Source organism: Ranitomeya imitator, chromosome 7, assembly GCF_032444005.1.
Source record: "Ranitomeya imitator isolate aRanImi1 chromosome 7, aRanImi1.pri, whole genome shotgun sequence".
In the NCBI taxonomy this organism is placed as follows: domain Eukaryota; kingdom Metazoa; phylum Chordata; class Amphibia; order Anura; family Dendrobatidae; genus Ranitomeya; species Ranitomeya imitator.
The window spans coordinates 218,376,436-218,395,707 of record NC_091288.1 but is presented as its reverse complement, the minus strand read 5'-3'; the positions used below and the strand labels follow the sequence as shown (position 1 = coordinate 218,395,707).

General features: G+C 50.2%; 1 protein-coding gene across 1 annotated transcript in view; it reads right to left on the bottom strand.

Moving 5' to 3' along the window:
• SEZ6L2 (seizure related 6 homolog like 2) overlaps window positions 1–19,272 on the bottom strand; it is a 58,361-nt gene that overhangs the window by 22,985 nt on the left and 16,104 nt on the right. The gene's annotated exons all lie outside the window — the stretch shown is intronic.

Sequence of the window (19,272 nt, the reverse complement as noted above, 5' to 3'; positions counted from 1 at the left end):
TTATACACTCACTTCACTTCTCTGGTACCGCCCCTGAGGAATAACAGGTCAAATCCTCCAGTCACACCCAAAGCTGCACCCACCATTCTACTGGCGGTTCCTGGACAACATAAGGAATAAAAGGGATATTCCCATCTCCAAGATCCTATCCCGATATGTTGTAGGAGTAATAATAACAATATTAGCAAACACCTCCAACTAGAAATGCAGCATAGTTCGTCTGATTCACTTTGTCTTTTTCCTCATGTGCAGGACCTTAGGTATCCATGGTTATCACCACAGATATAGTGACAGTTGCTAGTGGTCATAAATACCCAAGGTCCTGCACAATGCCAGCATTAAAGAAACACAGTGAATCAGAAGAACTATACGATAATCGGAGGTATTTGCTAATATTATTACACCTACAACATATTGGGATTGGATCTTGGAGATGGGAATACCTCTTTAAAGGTTTATCATCAAATTTGTCCATGGGGTAGGGGATAACTTACTGATCCCTGAGGGTCCACATGCTGGGACCCCCCGCCTGTCTTGAATGAAGGGGGGGAGGGTGAGCTCGGACTCCGCTCCATTCATTGTCTGTGGGACTGCCGGCTATGGCAGGGCACCGTGCTCGGCTTCCTCCGTCGGTCCCATAAAGGATGAAGCTTTGGTGGAGCCCCCTTGTCAGGATCACTGGACCCCCGCCATCGGTAAATTATCTGAACCCTCTTTTCAGGGGATGGCTTTCAAACTTGGCACAACCCCTTTAAATTCAACATGACATAGGAGCAGGGGTCTGGATAGACTGTGGTGGGTGTAGGGTCATGGAGCCCCATAAATGGAGGGGCCATTTTTCCTTCTTCTGATGCCCCACAGACAGTGAGCAAGCAGGGGGCAGTCACAAGATGTAACGTCCTGTATACAGAGCATCGTTGGCCTGCAGCTTTGGATGTGACTGGAGGATATGATATGGTGTAACTAAGCAATGTAGATGTGACCTGTGAAATGAGGTGGGACTGGGGATGATGTGTGGCCCCCCATGTACCGACCCCGCTATACATGACTCGGTGCTGTACGTGTGCTCCCCCTCCCCCACGTGTCGCACTGATTGATGCCCCCCTGCAGATCTGATCTGTGTTTCTCCGCTCCTCGGGGACCCCCGCTGTTTAACCTATGGATTTTTTAATTATGTGACCGCCTCAGGAGGCAGATACGGATCTTCATCGCCGGAGATCGACACCCGGGAGCCTCTCCTGGAATGATTCCTCCCACCAGAGACCACAATCCGCTCCCGTGGACGTGTTCATACCAGATTCCCACTGCTATCGATGCCCCCTCCAATATGGCCGCCGTGACAGCATCTCCTTAGTATATACCGCTCCTGGGCTGACAGAATACAGAACAGGTGGCGTCACACATGGGATCAGACTGTAGTCGTAACCGTGGAGACACATAGGCCTGCACAGGTGCTGTAGACACAGAACGGCAATACATATTCAACCCCAGGTATATTTTATGGGAGCATTAGTCAGCGACTAGTGTGAGTGTCGGCGGATCTTCATGCTCCACCACAAGTCCATGGGTGATCCCTGCTGATCATTGGCGCACACCGTCCCTCAGTCCGAACCTCAGAACGGAGGGGCTGACGCCCACCATCACCATTTCTGGTACTTTTAGTGAGGACCAGTCAGCCATGTCCGTTTTGGTAAATTCTTGCATTCCCTGAGGAAGAACAGATCCACGGCAGCTTATCTCATAAACATCATAAGTTTAAACTGACAAATGGGCGTTGCCATTCCTCTTAACAGAGGGGTGTGTCCCTCCTCAGACAGCACTGGTTGGGCAGTCTCAGGCTGGATAATGACACACCCAATTATCAATTTATTTAGACATTTCCCGGAGTAATAACAGAGGAATGGCTCAGAGTTGGTTTCATGTCTGTGGGACCTTTGCGCTAGTGATCCGCGGTGGTCATGGCTCCTCCCAGAAGTGACATCACCTTTAATGACCCGAGCGGATCCCACACTATTACACATGGCGAGTTTGGTGATTTTACACTTATTGGGTCCATATTACATTCATTTACCCATTATAACACATAAGACCGACAGCCCCTCCTTGTCGGGCACTACTACATCCTTTATTGGTTATATTATTATTATTTATTATTATAGCGCCATTTATTCCATGGCGCTTTACATGTGAGGAGGGGTATACATACTAAAAACAGGTATAATAATCTTAAATAATACAAGTCACAGCTGGTACAGGAGGAGAGAGGACGCTGCCCGCGAGGGCTCACAATCTACAAGGGATGGGTGAGGATACAGGAGAAGAGAGGACCCTGCCCGCGAGGGCTCACAGTCTACAGGGGATGGGTGAGGATACAGGAGGAGAGAGGACGCTGCCCGCGAGGGCTCACAATCTACAAGGGATGGGTGAGGATACAGGAGGAGAGAGGACCCTGCCCGCGAGGGCTCACAATCTACAAGGGATGGGTGAAGATACAGGAGGAGAGAGGACCCTGCCCGCGAGGGCTCACAATCTACAAGGGATGGGTGAGAATACAGGAGGAGAGAGGACCCTGCCCGCGAGGGCTCACAATCTACAAGGGATGGGTGAGAATACAGGAGGAGAGAGGACCCTGCCCGCGAGGGCTCACAATCTACAAGGGCTGGGTGAGGATACATGAGGAGAGAGGACCCTGCCCGCGAGGGCTCACAATCTACACGGGATGGGTGAGGATACAGGAGGAGAGAGGACCCTGCCCGCGAGGGCTCAGAATCTACAAGGGATGGGTGAGAATACAGGAGGAGCGGGGACCCTGCCCGCGAGGGCTCACAATCTACAAGGGATGGGTGAGGATACAGGAGGAGAGAGGACCCTGCCCGCGAGGGCTCACAATCTACAAGGGATGGGTGAGAATACAGGAGGAGAGAGGACCCTGCCCGCGAGGGCTCACAATCTACAAGGGATGGGTGAGGATACATGAGGAGAGAGGACCCTGCCCGCGAGGGCTCACAATCTACAAGGGATGGGTGAGGATACAGGAGGAGAGAGGACCCTGCCCGCGAGGGCTCAGAATCTACAAGGGATGGGTGAGGATACATGAGGAGAGAGGACCCTGCCCGCGAGGGCTCACAATCTACAAGGGATGGGTGAGGATACAGGAGGAGAGAGGACCCTGCCCGCGAGGGCTCACAATCTACAAGGGATGGGTGAGGATACATGAGGAGAGAGGACCCTGCCCGCGAGGGCTCACAATCTACAAGGGATGGGTGAGGATAAAGGAGGAGAGAGGACCCTGCCCGCGAGGGCTCACAATCTACAAGGGATGGGTGAGGATACAGGAGGAGAGAGGACCCTGCCCGCGAGGGCTCACAATCTACAAGGGATGGGTGAGGATACAGGAGGAGAGAGGACCCTGCCCGCGAGGGCTCACAATCTACAAGGGATGGGTGAGGATACAGGAGGAGCGGGGACCCTGCCCGCGAGGGCTCACAATCTACAAGGGATGGGTGAGGATACAGGAGGAGAGAGGACCCTGCCCGCGAGGGCTCACAATCTACAAGGGATGGGTGAGGATACATGAGGAGAGAGGACCCTGCCCGCGAGGGCTCACAATCTACAAGGGATGGGTGAGGATACAGGAGGAGAGAGGACCCTGCCCGCGAGGGCTCACAATCTACAAGGGATGGGTGAGGATACATGAGGAGAGAGGACCCTGCCCGCGAGGGCTCACAATCTACAAGGGATGGGTGAGGATACAGGAGGAGAGAGGACCCTGCCCGCGAGGGCTCACAATCTACAAGGGATGGGTGAGGATACATGAGGAGAGAGGACCCTGCCCGCGAGGGCTCACATTCTACAAGGGATGGGTGAGGATACAGGAGGAGCGGGGACCCTGCCCGCGAGGGCTCACAATCTACAAGTGATGGGTGAGGATACAGGAGGAGAGAGGACCCTGCCCGCGAGGGCTCACAATCTACAAGGGATGGGTGAGGATACAGGAGGAGAGAGGACCCTGCCCGCGAGGGCTCACAATCTACAAGGGATGGGTGAGGATACAGGAGGAGAGAGGACCCTGCCCGCGAGGGCTCACAATCTACAAGGGATGGGTGAGGATACATGAGGAGAGAGGACCCTGCCCGCGAGGGCTCACAATCTACAAGGGATGGGTGAGGATACAGGAGGAGCGGGGACCCTGCCCGCGAGGGCTCACAATCTACAAGGGATGGGTGAGGATACAGGAGGAGAGAGGACCCTGACCGCGAGGGCTCACAATCTACAAGGGATGGGTGAGGATACAGGAGGAGAGAGGACCCTGCCCGCGAGGGCTCACAATCTACAAGGGATGGGTGAGGATACAGGAGGAGAGGACCCTGCCCGCAAGGGCTCACAATCTACAAGGGATGGGTGAGGATACAGGAGGAGAGGACCCTGCCCGCGAGGGCTCACAATCTACAAGGGATGGGTGAGGATACAGTAGGCGAGGGTAGAGCTGGCCGTGCAGCGGTTTGGTCGATCGGTGGTTACTGCAGGTTGTAGGCTTGTCGGAAGAGGTGGGTCTTCAGGTTCTTTTTGAAGGTTTCGATGGTAGGTGAGTCTGATATGTTGTGGTAGAGGGTTCCAGAGTAGGGGTGATGCGGGAGAAATTTTGTATACGATTGTGGGAAGAGGAGATAAGAGGGGAGTAGAGAAGGGGATCTTGTGAGGATCGGAGGTTGCGTGTAGGTAAGTACCGGGAGAAGAGGTCACAGATGTATGGAGGAGACAGGTTGTGGATGGCTTTGTATGTCATGGTTAGGCTTCTGTACTGGAGTCTCTGGGTAATGGGGAGCCAATTAAGGGATTGACATAGGGAAGAGGCCGGGGAATAGCGAGGGGACAGGTGGATTAGTCAGGCAGCAGAGTTTAGAATAGATTGGAGGGGTGCGAGAGTGTTAGAGGGGAGGCCACAGAGCAGGAGGTTGCAGTAGTCAAGGCGAGAGATGATGAGGGCATGGACTAGGGTTTTTGCAGATTCATGGTTGAGGAATGAACGGATCCGTGAAATATTTTTGAGTTGAAGGCGGCAGGAAGTGGAAAGGGCTTGGATATGCGGTTTGAAGGAGAGATCAGCGTCAAGGATTACCCCGAGGCAGCGAGCTTGTGGGACTGGGGAGAGTGGGCAGCCATTTACTGTAATGGATAGGTTCGTTGGGGGGGGTCACGTGAGATGGGGGAAAGATGATGAATTCTGTTTTGTCCATGTTAAGTTTCAGAAATCTAGCGGAGAAGAAGGATGAAATAGTGGACAGACATTGAGGAACTCTGGTTAGTAGGGAGGTGATATCTGGTCCAGAGATGTAGATCTGTGTGTCATCAGCATAGAGATGATACTGAAAGCCATGAGATTCTATGAGCTGTCCCAGGCCAAAGGTGTAAATGGAGAAGAGCAAGGGCCCAAGAACTGAACCTTGCGGGACTCTGACAGATAGGGGCGAGGTGAGGAGGTGGTGTGTGAATGGGAGACACTGAATGTCCAGTCTGTTAAGGATGACGAGATCCAGGAAAGGGCCAATTCTGTGATGCCAAGGGATGAGAGGGTCTGTAATAATAGGGAATGGTCCACTGTGGCAGAGGCAGCCGACAGGTCCAGGAGGAGGAGGACAGAGTAGTGTCGCTTGCTCTTGGCGGTTAAGAGGTCATTGGTGACCTTAGTTAGGCAGGTTCAGTGGAGTGTTGTGACCGGAAGCCAGATTGTAAGTGGTCGAAGAGGGAGCAGGAAGAGAGATGGGAGGACAGTTTAAGATGGACGTGTTGTTCCAGTAGCTTGGAGGCATAGGGGAGAAGTGATATAATGGGGCGATAGCTAGATACAGAGGATGGGTCAAGAGAGGGCTTTTTGAGGATAGGTGTGATGGAGGCATGTTTAAAGCTTGAGGGGAAAACACCAGTTGTTAGTGATAGGTTGAAGAGATGGGTTAGGGTTGGCATGAAGACTGTGGTGAGGTTTGGGATGAGGTGGGATGGGAGCGGGTCAAGTGCACAGGTGGTGAGATGCGATCTTGAGAGTAGAGTGGAGAGTCGATCTTCTGTAATCGTGGAGAAGTTGGTTTTTGAGGTGGAGGGCTGGGAAATCGGGAGGAAGGGCTCTGGGGGTTGTCGACTAAAACTGTCTCTGATGTTCTTAATCTTCTGCTTGAAAAATGAGGCAAAGTCTTCAGCTGAGATGAGTGGGGATGGAGGAGGTGCTGGAGGCGGAGGAGAGAATCGAAGGTGTTGAATAACTGTTTAGGGTTGTGAGAGAGGGAGGATATGAGAGATGAGAAGTAGGTTTGTTTAGCTGTGGCGAGTGTGGTCTTGAAAGTAGTTAGGGACTGTTTGAATGCGATGAAGTGCTTGTTGGAGTGAGATCTTTTCCATGTGCACTCAGCAGCCCTGGAAGCTCGCCTCAGTTCTTTGGTCAGGCTGGTGTGCCAGGGCTGTCTGTTGATTTTGAAGCTTTGGTATGTGTGAGAGGGGCAAGAGATTCCAAAGCTACAGCTATTGTGGTGTTATATAGTGCGGCAGCGTCATCCGCATTGTGTAAGGAACTTATGTCTGTGAGAGGGAGGAGGGATAGAGAAAATGAGTGTAGATCAAGGTGTTTACGATTTCTGCGAGGGTGTGCAAGTTTGTGGGGTGGGGATTGTAGATAAGGAGTGGAGAGGGAAGAGAATGTGAGTAGATTGTGGTCAGAAAGAGGAAGAGGTGAGTTAGAGAGGTTAGATAGGGAGCAGAGGCGGGTGAAGATGAGGTCCAGCGTGTGGCCATCTTTGTGGGTGGCTGCAGAAGACCATTGAGTGAGGCCAAAGGAGGAAGTGAGAGATAGAAGCTTAGTGGCAGCTGAGAGGGAAGTGTCAATGGGGATGGGTATATTACGGGCTTACCATATTGCTGCGCCAATGTCTGTGGTGCCAAAACAAGGGATCTTGTCCTTTACGTTAATCACGTTACCTCACACCTTCCAAGCACCACAGATCCAGTGGGAGATTACCAAATTTTGCTCTCCCCGAAGGTTGGCGGTATCTCACCATTACTGCAGATACAATTGAATGCAATGGTGGAGCAAAGAGCTGTCAGCTCCCTGCTCCACCATTGAGCCTGCGCATGCCCTTGGCATCATCTGAAGCACAGCACAGAAGGAGTGAGGACTTCACTAGATGGTGCCTGCTGTGCTGAGCGTCACTGTGCATAGAACCACTCAGGTCCGCTCTGTTCACCATGGGAGCAGCACTGTGGGGATATCATACTGTGTGGGGGGAAATCATGGGGGTGTAATACTGTGTGGGGGGAAATCATGGGGGCGCAATACCGTGTGGAGGGCAATCATGGGGGCGTAATACTGTGTGGGGGGAAATCATGGGGGCATAATACTGTGTGGGGGGAAATCATGGGGGCGTAATACTGTGTAGGGGAATCATGGGGGCGTAATACTGTGTGGGGGGAAATCATGGGGGCATAATACTGTGTGGGGGGAAATCATGAGGGCGTAATACTGTGTAGGGGAATCATGGGGGCGTAATACTGTGTGGGGGGAATCATGATGGGGCATCATACTGTGAAGTGGGAAATCATGGGGGCATCATACTGTGTGGAGGGAAATCATGGGGTAATCATACTGTGAGGAGGGAAATCATGGGGGCATCATACTGTGGGAGGAAATCATGGAGGCATCATACTGTGTGGATGGAAATCATGGGGGCGTAATACTGTGTGGATGGAAATCATGGGGGCGTAATATTGTGTGGGGGGAAATCATGGCGGCGTAATACTGTGTGGAGGGAAATCATGGGGGCATCATACTATGTGGTGGGAAATCATGGGGGCATCATACTGTGTGGGGGGAAATCATGGGGGCGTAATACTGTGAGGAGAGAAATCATGGGGGCATCATACTGTGAGGAGGGAAATCATCGGGCAACATACTATTTAGAGGGAAATTATGGGGGCATCATACTGTGAGGAGGGAAATCATGGGGGCATCATTCTGTGGGGTGGGAAATCATGGGGGCATCATACTGTGAGGAGGATAGTCATGGGCGCATTATACTGTGAGGGGGGGAATCATACTGTGAGGAGGGAAATCATGGGGGAATCATACTGTGTGGATGGAAAACATGGGGGCATCATAATGTGTGGATGGTAATTGTTATGGCTGGCAATCAGGCAACACAGCGTGCAGTAATCAGCGCACATACAGAGATCTGGCAATAACCAAAAACAATAGGACGAGCTCTGAGACGTGGAATCTCTGTAGACTGCAGTACCTGATCTATCCTCACACAACTATAAGCAGCAGTGGATTGCGCCTAACAACTACCTATGCAACTCGGCACTGCCTGAGGAGCTGACTAGCCTGAAGATAGAAATACAAGCCTGACTTACCTCAGAGAAATACCCCAAAGGAATAGGCAGCCCCCCACATATAATGACTGTTAGCAAGATGAAAAGACAAACGTAGGAATGAAATAGATTCAGCAAAGTGAGGCCCGATATTCTAGACAGAGCGAGGATAGCAAAGAGAACTATGCAGTCTACAAAAAACCCTAAAACGAAAACCACGCAAAGGGGCAAAAAGACCCACCGTGCCGAACTAACAGCACGGCGGTGCACCCCTCTGCTTCTCAGAGCTTCCAGCAAAAGACAATAGCAAGCTGGACAGAAAAAAACAGAAAACAAACTAGAAGCACTTATCTAGCAGAGCAGCAGGCCCAAGGAAAGATGCAGTAGCTCAGATCCAACACTGGAACATTGACAAGGAGCAAGGAAGACAGACTCAGGTGGAGCTAAATAGCAAGGCAGCCAACGAGCTCACCAAAACACCTGAGGGAGGAAGCCCAGAGACTGCAATACCACTTGTGACCACAGAAGTGAACTCAGCCACAGAATTCACAACAGTACCCCCCCCTTGAGGAGGGGTCACCGAACTCTCACCAGAACCCCCAGGCCGACCAGGATGAGCCACATGAAAGGCACGAACAAGATCTGGGGCATGGACATCAGAGGCAAAAACCCAGGAATTATCTTCCTGAGCATAACCCTTCCATTTGACCAGATACTGGAGTTTCCGTCTAGAGACACGAGAATCCAAAATCTTCTCCACAATATACTCCAATTCCCCCTCCACCAAAACAGGGGCAGGAGGCTCCACAGATGGAACCATAGGTGCCACGTATCTCCTCAACAACGACCTATGGAATACATTATGTATGGAAAAGGAGTCTGGGAGGGTCAGACGAAAAGACACCGGATTGAGAATCTCAGAAATCCTATACGGACCAATAAAACGAGGTTTAAATTTAGGAGAGGAAACCTTCATAGGAATATGACGAGAAGATAACCAAACCAAATCCCCAACACGAAGTCGGGGTCCCACACGGCGTCTGCGATTAGCGAAAAGCTGAGCCTTCTCCTGGGACAAGGTCAAATTGTCCACTACCTGAGTCCAGATCTGCTGCAACCTGTCCACCACAGAATCCACACCAGGACAGTCCGAAGACTCAACCTGTCCTGAAGAGAAACGAGGATGGAACCCAGAATTGCAGAAAAATGGAGAGACCAAGGTAGCCGAGCTGGCCCGATTATTAAGGGCGAACTCAGCCAACGGCAAAAATGACACCCAATCATCCTGGTCAGCGGAAACAAAACATCTCAGATATGTTTCCAAGGTCTGATTGGTTCGTTCGGTCTGGCCATTAGTCTGAGGATGGAAGGCCGAGGAGAAAGATAGGTCAATGCCCATCCTACCACAAAAGGCTCGCCAGAACCTCGAGACAAACTGGGAACCTCTGTCAGAAACAATATTCTCAGGAATGCCATGTAAACGAACCACATGCTGGAAGAACAAAGGCACCAAATCAGAGGAGGAAGGCAATTTAACCAAGGGCACCAGATGGACCATTTTAGAAAAGCGATCACAGACCACCCAAATGACCGACATTTTTTGAGAAACGGGAAGGTCAGAAATGAAATCCATCGAAATATGTGTCCAAGGCCTCTTCGGGACCGGCAAGGGCAAAAGCAACCCACTGGCACGTGAACAGCAGGGCTTAGCCCTAGCACAAATTCCACAGGACTGCACAAAAGCACGCACATCCCGTGACAGAGATGGCCACCAGAAGGATCTAGCAACCAACTCCCTGGTACCAAAGATTCCTGGATGACCGGCCAGCACCGAACAATGAAGTTCAGAGATAACTTTACTAGTCCACCTATCAGGGACGAACAGTTTCTCGGCCGGACAACGATCAGGTTTATTAGCCTGAAATTTCCGCAACACTCTCCGCAAATCAGGGGAGATGGCAGACACAATGACTCCTTCCTTGAGGATACTCGCCGGCTCAGATAACCCCGGAGAGTCGGGCACAAAACTCCTAGACAGAGCATCCGCCTTCACATTTTTAGAGCCCGGAAGGTATGAAATCACAAAATCAAAACGAGCAAAAAATAACGACCAACGGGCCTGTCTAGGATTCAAGCGCTTGGCAGACTCGAGATAAGTCAAGTTCTTATGATCAGTCAATACCACCACGCGATGCTTAGCACCCTCAAGCCAATGACGCCACTCCTCGAATGCCCACTTCATGGCCAGCAACTCTCGGTTGCCCACATCATAATTACGCTCAGCAGCAGAAAATTTCCTGGAAAAGAAAGCACATGGTTTGAACACTGAGCAACCAGAACCTCTCTGTGACAAAACCGCCCCTGCACCAATCTCAGAAGCATCAACCTCGACCTGGAACGGAAGAGAAACATCAGGTTGACACAACACAGGGGCACAGCAAAAACGACGCTTCAACTCCTGAAAAGCTTCCACGGCAGCAGAAGACCAATTAACCAAATCAGCACCCTTCTTGGTCAAATCGGTCAATGGTCTGGCAATGCTAGAAAAATTACAGATGAAGCGACGATAAAAATTAGCAAAGCCCAGGAATTTCTGCAGACTTTTTAGAGATGTCGGCTGAGTCCAATCCTGGATGGCCTGAACCTTAACCGGATCCATCTCGATAGTAGAAGGGGAAAAGATGAACCCCAAAAATGAAACTTTCTGCACACCGAAGAGACACTTTGATCCCTTCACGAACAAGGAATTAGCACGCAGTACCTGGAAAACCATTCTGACTTGCTTCACATGAGACTCCCAATCATCTGAGAAGATCAAAATGTCATCCAAGTAAACAATCAAGAATTTATCCAGATACTCACGGAAGATGTCATGCATAAAAGACTGAAAAACAGATGGAGCATTGGCAAGTCCGAACGGCATCACCAGATACTCAAAATGACCCTCGGGCGTATTAAATGCCGTTTTCCATTCATCTCCCTGCCTGATTCTCACCAGATTATACGCACCACGAAGATCAATCTTAGTAAACCAACTAGCCCCCTTAATCCGAGCAAACAAGTCAGAAATCAATGGCAAGGGATACTGAAACTTAACAGTGATCTTATTAAGAAGGCGGTAATCAATACACGGTCTTAGCGAACCATCCTTCTTGGCTACAAAAAAGAACCCTGCTCCCAATGGTGACGACGATGGGCGAATATGTCCCTTCTCCAGGGACTCCTTCACATAACTGCGCATAGCGGTGTGTTCAGGTACGGACAAATTAAATAAACGACCCTTAGGGAATTTACTACCAGGAATCAAATCGATAGCACAATCACAATTCCTATGCGGAGGTACGGCATCAGACTTGGACTCTTCAAATACATCCTGAAAGTCCGACAAGAACTCTGGGATGTCAGAAGGAATGGATGACGAAATAGACAAAAATGGAACATCACCATGTACTCCCTGACAACCCCAGCTGGTTACCGACATAGAGTTCCAATCCAATACTGGATTATGGGTTTGTAGCCATGGCAACCCCAACACGACCACATCATGCAAATTATGCAACACCAGAAAGCGAATAACTTCCTGATGTGCAGGAGCCATGCACATGGTCAGCTGGGCCCAGTACTGAGGCTTATTCTTGGCCAAAGGTGTAGCATCAATTCCTCTCAACGGAATAGGACACCGCAAAGGCTCCAAGAAAAATCCACAACGTTTAGCATAATCCAAATCCATCAGATTCAGGGCAGCGCCTGAATCCACAAACGCCATGACAGAATACGATGACAAAGAGCACATTAAGGTAATGGACAAAAGGAATTTGGACTGTACAGTACCAATAACGGCAGAGCTATCGAACCGCCTAGTGCGTTTAGGACAATTAGAAATAGCATGAGTAGAATCACCACAATAGAAACACAGTCTGTTCAGACGTCTGTGTTCTTGCCGTTCTACTTTAGTCATAGTCCTGTCGCACTGCATAGGCTCAGGTTTACTCTCAGGCAGTACCGCCAGATGGTGCACAGATTTACGCTCGCGCAAGCGACGACCGATCTGAATGGCCAAGGACATAGACTCATTCAAACCAGCAGGCATAGGAAATCCCACCATTACATCCTTAAGAGCTTCAGAGAGACCCTTTCTGAACAAAGCCGCTAGTGCAGATTCATTCCACAGAGTGAGTACTGACCATTTCCTAAATTTCTGACAATATACTTCTACATCATCCTGACCCTGGCATAAAGCCAGCAGATTTTTCTCAGCCTGATCCACTGAATTAGGCTCATCGTAAAGCAATCCGAGCGCCAGGAAAAATGCATCAACATTACTCAATGCAGAATCTCCTGGTGCAAGAGAAAACGCCCAGTCCTGTGGGTCGCCGCGCAAAAAAGAAATAATAATCAAAACCTGTTGAATAGGATTACCAGAAGAATGAGGTTTCAAGGCCAAAAATAGCTTACAATTATTTCTGAAGCTCAGGAACTTAGTTCTGTCACCAAAAAACAAATCAGGAATCGGAATTCTTGGTTCTAGCATCGATTTCTGATCAATAGTATCTTGAATCTTTTGTACATTTACAACGAGATTATCCATTGAGGAGCACAGAGCCTGAATATCCATGTCCACAGCTGTGTCCTGAAGCACTCTAATGTCTAGGGGAAAAAAAAGACTGAAGACAGAGCTAAGAAAAAAAAATGATGTCAGGATTTCTTTTTTCCCTCTATTGGGAATCATTGGTGTGGCTCCTTGTACTGTTATGGCTGGCAATCAGGCAACACAGCGTGCAGTAATCAGCGCACATACAGAGATCTGGCAATAACCAAAAACAATAGGACGAGCTCTGAGACGTGGAATCTCTGTAGACTGCAGTACCTGATCTATCCTCACACAACTATAAGCAGCAGTGGATTGCGCCTAACAACTACCTATGCAACTCGGCACTGCCTGAGGAGCTGACTAGCCTGAAGATAGAAATACAAGCCTGACTTACCTCAGAGAAATACCCCAAAGGAATAGGCAGCCCCCCACATATAATGACTGTTAGCAAGATGAAAAGACAAACGTAGGAATGAAATAGATTCAGCAAAGTGAGGCCCGATATTCTAGACAGAGCGAGGATAGCAAAGAGAACTATGCAGTCTACAAAAAACCCTAAAACGAGAACCACGCAAAGGGGCAAAAAGACCCACCGTGCCGAACTAACAGCACGGCGGTGCACCCCTCTGCTTCTCAGAGCTTCCAGCAAAAGACAATAGCAAGCTGGACAGAAAAAAACAGAAAACAAACTAGAAGCACTTATCTAGCAGAGCAGCAGGCCCAAGGAAAGATGCAGTAGCTCAGATCCAACACTGGAACATTGACAAGGAGCAAGGAAGACAGACTCAGGTGGAGCTAAATAGCAAGGCAGCCAACGAGCTCACCAAAACACCTGAGGGAGGAAGCCCAGAGACTGCAATACCACTTGTGACCACAGAAGTGAACTCAGCCACAGAATTCACAACAGGTAATCATGGGGAAATCATACTGTGTGGATGGAAAACATGGGGGCATCATACTGTGTGGAGGGAAATCATGGGGGCATCATACTGTGCGGAGGGAAATCATGGGGGCATCATACTGTGAGGAGGGACATCATGGGGGCATCATACTGTGTGGATGGAAATCATGGGGCATCATACTGTGTGGATGGAAATCATGGGGGCATCATACTGTGTGGGAGGAAATCATGGGGACATCATACTGTGTGGAGGGAAATCATGGGCGCATCATACTGTGAGGAGGGAAATCATGGGGGCATCATGCTGTGAGGAGGGAAATCCTGGGGGCATCATACTGTGTGGGAGAAAATCATGAGGGCATCATACTATGTGGAGGGAAATCATGGAGGAGTCATGCTGTGTGGAGGGAAATCATGGGGGCATCATACTGTGAGGAGGGAAATCATGGGGGCGTCATACTGTGAGGAGGAAAATTATGGGGGCGTCATACTGTGTGGCGGGAAATCATGGGGGTATCATACTGTGTGGAGGGAAATCATGGGGGCATCATACTGTGAGGAGGGAAATCATGGGGGCATCATACTGTGAGGAGGGAAATCATGGGGGCATCATACTGTGAGGAGGGAAATCATGAGGGCATCAAACTGTGAGGAGGGAAATCATGGGGGCATCATACTGTGAGGAGGGAAATCATGGGGGCATCAAACTGCGAGGAGGGAAATCATGGGGGCATCATACTGAGTGGAGGGAAATCATGGGGGCATCATACTGTGTGAATGGAAATCATGGGGGCATCATACTGTGTGGGAGGAAATCATGGGGGCATCATACTGTGTGGTGGGAAATCATGGGGGCGTCATACTGTGTGGGAGGAAATCATGGGGGCATCATACTGTGTGGGAGGAAATTATGGGGGCATCATACTGTGTGGAGGGAAATCATGGGGGCATCATACTGTGTGGGAGGAAATCATGGGGGCATCATTCTGCAAGGAGGGAAATCATGGGGGCTTCATGCTGTGTGGGAATCATTGTACTTTATAGGGACCATGAAAGAGGTATCTTGACTGACAGATGTGTGACTAGCAGACAGACGTGTGACTGATGGATGATGCATGTAATTGTTGATGTCATTACTGGAGTCAGAAAGGAAAGAAATGCCTGATGAAGAGGGTCACTGCCCAGCAAATGGTGGTGATTGTGTCATGGTGGCCACTGAGTGACCATGCATTGAGATGGCCAGTAAATCGGCCAGGTCACAGGTTGTGCGTCTTCACGCTCCTTATGCAGCACTCCAGGTAGCCGGTTGCTGCAGTGATGTTGCCTTACCTTCGGGGAGGGTGATGTCATGCTTGGAGGTAAGGGAGATTCTCTCTATCAGGTAAGGCACTCAAATTCCACACATCTGATTCTAACCCAGGAGGGGAAGCTCAGGACTCGGATTCAGGGGAGCGTCCCTTAGCTATATGTATCCTGGTCTGGAGGAGGAGCCAGCCAGTCTGAGAGGAGTGAGGTGAAAAGAAGGACATAGGGGCCGAGCAGCCACAAGGGAGCTGCTACCCCTGGAAAGAGGGAGAATCTGAAGGAGAGTTGAATTGTGAAGGAGCTTAGCGGGAAGAAGCACAGAGGAGGAAGAGGCTCAGCAGGGGAAGAGCAGAAGGACACCCTGGGAGCCAGAGCGCAGAACTGGGTACCGGGAGCCCAAGGCTATAGTGGGACTCTAGGACACTTAGCAGAACTGGAGGGCATAGGACTGTATGTCAATTGCCTGCATCAATTCTGGGGTGAAGCAGTGACCTTAGCGCCCGGGTCAGGATAGAGACCCTATAAACAGACTCAAATTGCCTATCATACAGACATCTGTCTTAGGATAGGAGAGAGAGGACCCTGTCAGCAAGCTTTAAGCCACAGGGACCTCACCATCTTGCGCAAGTAGGAAAGGCTTGCGGACCTTAACTGAAGTGGGATCCCTTATTGCCTCCAAGCCGGCCGGACTACAGCTACCCTACACCTAGTACCCTGGACTGAGGACTGCTACCTTCAGTAAACCAGGTAAAAGACTGCAAACTCTGTGTCCTCCACTTATTAGTCGGCATACACCACATTTGCCATGCACCTTGGGAGCCCTGGGGACCCCACTTCACCTGTGGGAAGCGTTACCATCTTGCTGTAACAACATCACCCCAGAGGACCCCTTTAAAGCAGCGTCGGTCCCCACTGACCGAATACCACAGGTGGCGTGACGAACAATAGACATTACAAATCCCTTTAAAGACCTTTCCCGTTAATTGGGCGCCCAGGGCCACAGACTGGGTCGCAGCCACCGTGACATCCCCTTTAAGTACCGGACCCGATACCGAGTACCCCGCTGCCCTGGCGAGGGTTCCACTTACAGAGATTAAATCCCAGAATTTTCCTCACAATAGAAGTCAGACTCTCAGATGGGGCAGAAAAAGGTCGTGCTGTAAAACGCAGTGCCATTAGGACTAGGTAGTAAGCAGTGGGCAACAGAAACAAGCGCTATTATGGTGCCAGAGTGGTAGCGTGTTTGTCCCAGGTGGAGGAAACAAACATACGTATTACAGAAGTCGCCATTAGTAAAGATTGGCACAGCAGACGGGAGCACAGAGGTGTGCAGGTGCAAGGAGATAACTCTGAGGTGAGAGGAGATACTCCCCAATGAGGGCCAAGGAGATAGCCACAAGGCGCTGTCCTGACCTCAGTGTTGTTCAACATTTTTATAAATGCTCTAGATTAGGGAACTGAAGGTAAACTGATCAAATTTGCAGACGATGCAAAGCTAGGAGGGATAGCTGACACTAGATAAGGGAAAGCATTCAGAAGGATTTAGATAAGCTTGAACAATGGGCAGCGACTAGTAGAATGTTATTCAACATTGAGAAATGAAAGATTCTACATTTGTGCAAGAAAAATGAAAATTACATCTTCAGAATGAGAGGAATAGAACTAAGCAACAGCACGTGTGAAAAAGAGTTGGGTATACTAATAGATCACAGACTGCACATGAGTCAACAGTGTGATGCAGCAGCAAAAAAGGCAAATACAGGTCTAGGACGTAAGAGAAACATGGAGTCTAGATCACATGAAGTAATTATCCCCATTTAGTGTTCCTTGGTCAGGCCTCATCTGGAATTCTGTGTCCAGTTCTGGGCTCCACATTTAAAAAAAAGACATTGAAAAACTGGAGCAAGTTCAGAGAAGAGCAACCAGGATGGTGAGCGGACTGCAAAGTTTGTCCTAGGAGGAACAGTTAAAGCATCTGGAAATGTTTAGCTGTCAGAAGACTGACAGGAGACTTAATAGCTGTCTCCAAAAATCTGAAGGGCTGTCACAGTGAAGAGGGATCATTCTTATTCTCATTTGTGCATGGAAACATGAGAAGCAATGGGATGAAACTAAAAGGGAGAAGATACAGATTAAATATTAGAAAAAACTTTTTGACAGAGAGGGAGATCAATGAGTGGAACAGGCGAGAGGTAGCGAGTTCCCCTACAGTGGAAATCTTCAGCAGCTGGACAGACAGTCATTGTCACACCTCGCGCCCAGACTGGTTGGCGCGGGCGTGCGGGTGTGTGGCCCCACTGTGCCACAGATCAGACTACCCTGGAAGGGGCGTAACTAAGTAGCTTCCTTGGTGTTCGCTGGAGCCTCTGATGGTGAGGTCAGGCTTGTGCGGCAGGAAGCTACCAGGTGCTACTCCAGGGTGGTGTCTGACTGTGGCTGCTGATCCCACCGGGTAACGGAACATAGACAGGCAAGCGGGCACGGCTGGCACTCTGGCAGACAGGCCGGCACGGCTGGGACACAGGCAGGCAGACGAGCACGGCTGACTCTCTGGTAGGCAGGCAGGTACGGCTGGCTCTCTGGCCGGACAGGCGGACAAGGCTGGTACGCTGGAAGAACCGGTAGGGACCGGTCTACAGGCAGGTATGTAAAACAGGTAAGAACCTGTTCAGACAGGAGGACTTAAAAATAGGTAGAGAAAGATCGATGCAGAGCGAAAGCACAGGAGCTAGAGCCAAGAACAGAGATGCAGGAGGCGGAGCCAGGAGGAGGAGCCAAGTGCAGAAACGAAGGAGGCGGAGCCAGGAGCAGGAGGCGGAGCCAAGTGCAGAAACACCGGAGGCGAAGCCAAGAGCAGGAGGCGGCGCCACAGAGAAAAGCCACAGAGTGCAGAGCAAGGTCAGAGTGCAGAGCAAAGCTAGAGAGAGCAGAGATGAGAGCAAAGCCACAGAGTGCAGAGCTGACAGCAGAGCAAAGTCAGAGTGCAGAGCAAGACACAGAGTGCAGAGCTGAGTGCAGAACAAAGTCAGAGTGCAGAGCCCAGAGCAAAACCACAGAGAGCAGAGCAAGGTCACAGAATGCAGAGCAAGGAGCAAAGCAAGGTCGCAGAGAGCAGAGTCAAAAACAGAGCAAAGCAAGACACAGAGTACACACAGCAGGGAAAGAAAACCAAGGCAGGGATATAAACGGACACAGGAACAGGACTAGGCTAAGACAAAGTCAGGAACAGATCAAGGCACAGAGACATGGACACAGGCCAGGGTAGTCTTAAATACAGGAAGCCTCATGGCAATTAGCCGGGGACACCTTAGCAAGGTGCACACAGTCTCAAAAAGACACAGGAGTTTCCGGCGCCGCCCCCCTATGCACAGAGACAGAGCATGCACAGAGCAAGCAGCAGACATGAGGCACACAGCATGGAGCTGGCAGCAGAGAGAAGTCACCACAAGGCCCAGAGAGGTAGGTGAGTTTGAGTGTAATGCAGGTGGGGGATGGGAGGCCATGCAGTGATGGCAGCAGGGTTGTTACAGTCATGATTTAGTGAATCCTGCATTGAGCAGGGGGTTGGACACGAGGACCCTGGAGGTCCCTTCCAACTGTAACATTCTATGATAACCGCATATGAGGGACAAGAGGATAACTGTGTGAAAAGGACAAGGAGATAACCGCCTGTGAGGTCAAGTAGAAAGCTGCTTGTTAGGGCTAAGGAGAAAAATAACTGTGAGGGGAGAGCAGATAACTGTGTGAGAGGGGCATGTAGATAACTGTCTGTGAGGGACAAGAAAAAAACGTTTATGACGAGCAGTGAGATAATCGCATGTGAGGGGCAAGGAGATCACCAGCCGTGATGAGTGAGGAAATCACTGTGTGAAAGGTAAAGGGAGATAACAGTCTGTGAAGGGCCAGGAGTTAACTTCCTGTGAGGAGCGAGGAGAAAACCACCTGTAATGGCTGAGGAGATAACCACCTGTGAGGGGTGAGGAGATATCTGCCTGTGAGGGTGGGGAGTTAACCGCCTGTTAGGAGTGAGAAGATAACCAACCGCCTGTGAGGGGTGAAGAGATAACCGCCTGTGAGGGGTGAGGAGATAATCACATGTGAGGGGTGAAGGGATAACCGC